The sequence below is a fragment of the Stigmatopora nigra genome, chromosome 5 (genome assembly GCF_051989575.1).
Source record: "Stigmatopora nigra isolate UIUO_SnigA chromosome 5, RoL_Snig_1.1, whole genome shotgun sequence".
In the NCBI taxonomy this organism is placed as follows: Eukaryota; Metazoa; Chordata; class Actinopteri; order Syngnathiformes; family Syngnathidae; genus Stigmatopora; species Stigmatopora nigra.
The window spans coordinates 16571694-16572112 of NC_135512.1; positions in this window are offsets into that span (position 1 = coordinate 16571694).

A 419-nucleotide genomic window follows, 5' to 3' on the forward strand; every position below is an offset into this window, starting at 1 on the left:
ATCCATCTATCCATCTATCCATCTATCCATCTATCCATCTATCCATCTATCCATCTATCCAATCCTATCCATCTATCCATCTATCCATCTATCCATCTATCCATCTATCCATTATCCATCTATCCATCTATCACATCTATCCATCTATCCCTATCCATCTATCCATCTATCCATCTATCCAATCTATCCATCTATCCATCTATCCATCTATCCATCTATCCATCTATCCATCTATCCATCTATCCTCCATCTATCCATCTATCCATCTATCCATCTATCCATCTATCCATCTATCCATCTATCCATCTATCCATCTATCCATCTATCCATCTAACTCCATCTATCCATCTATCCAATCTATCCATCTATCCATCTATCCATCTATCCATCTATCCATCTATCCATCTATCCATCTATCC